The following is a 1,248-nucleotide window of genomic DNA, read 5'->3' as shown; positions in this document are numbered from 1 at the left end:
ACAGTGAAAAGGGCAACAGTCGGTGGTCTGCGTAATTAGATTTAATTGTAGAGGATATCGATGTAAATTATCCTAAAAATAAGAAATAATGGAGAAATTACTCCCTCTACTATTAAATTGAAGTATGAGCTACAGATTAGATTCAATCTATGTAATTGTGATCATCAAATTGTGGTCTATTGGAAATTTTTGTAGCTTTTTGTTTCGACAGTAAAATTGACAGATCAAGTTTGAGTTGGAGTTTAATTGAGTCCCAGTATACGAGTGTTTGTCCATTTATACAGTACAATAGTTTATTTGATAATAGATTAGATAAAGAAAAAACCTATGAAATTGATGGAATTTAATGATTATTGTTATATGGTATTAAGGATGCAAACGTCCGTACATCAATTGCATACGAAAAGTTTTAATAGTTTATAAATTTCAAGGGCTTTTCTTCCTAACAAGATACTGATTCAAAACAGAATTATAAAATTTATATGAAATCAGAATGGACAATACCTTAGACAACAAAACACATATGACCTCTTTATCATATACAGTGCTAAATGATGTGAGATGTTGAATGGCGTTCCGTTGCGCGAGGTGTTATTCGCTTAACTTCATATGAGTCTCGTAGTCTCTCTAACTTGATATGAGTCTCGTAGTCTCTCTAACTTGATATGAATCTCATGATTTTATTTTGAAAAGGCAGTAAAGAGAGAAAGTTTGGGTGAATAGCAATTTATCCCCCTGTGATATTAAAATGAACACATTACCCCCCTATGAAAAAAATATAGCAATTTACCTCCCTATACTTTTTAAAATGAAGCAATTTACCTCCTTATATAGGGAGGTAGATTGCTTCATTTTAAAAATCATAGGGGGGTAAATTGTTCTATTTTAAAAAATATAGGGAGGTAAATCGCTATTTATTTTTTCACAAGGGGGTAATTTGCTCATTTGCGATTTAACAAGGGGGTTGCTTGCATTTTTCCCGAGAAAGTTTTAAAACTTATAAAAATTCCTCGTCTACAACTGATTTGATACAATTTCTTTTTCAATAAACTAATCATATATATTATTGCATACATATATCATTATATCTAAAGTCAATTAATTATTGATAAATTAATAATATTCAACCAATAATTAATTATTAAAAGTAATTACAACATACACCATCATATAATTTGAATTATATGGATTAATAATGAGTTAATAATCATAGAATAATAATCTAAATAATCAACTATTAACAAACAA

This window comes from Sesamum indicum, linkage group LG8 (assembly GCF_000512975.1).
Source record: "Sesamum indicum cultivar Zhongzhi No. 13 linkage group LG8, S_indicum_v1.0, whole genome shotgun sequence".
NCBI lineage: Eukaryota > Viridiplantae > Streptophyta > Magnoliopsida > Lamiales > Pedaliaceae > Sesamum > Sesamum indicum.
This window is presented reverse-complemented; position numbering follows the sequence as displayed.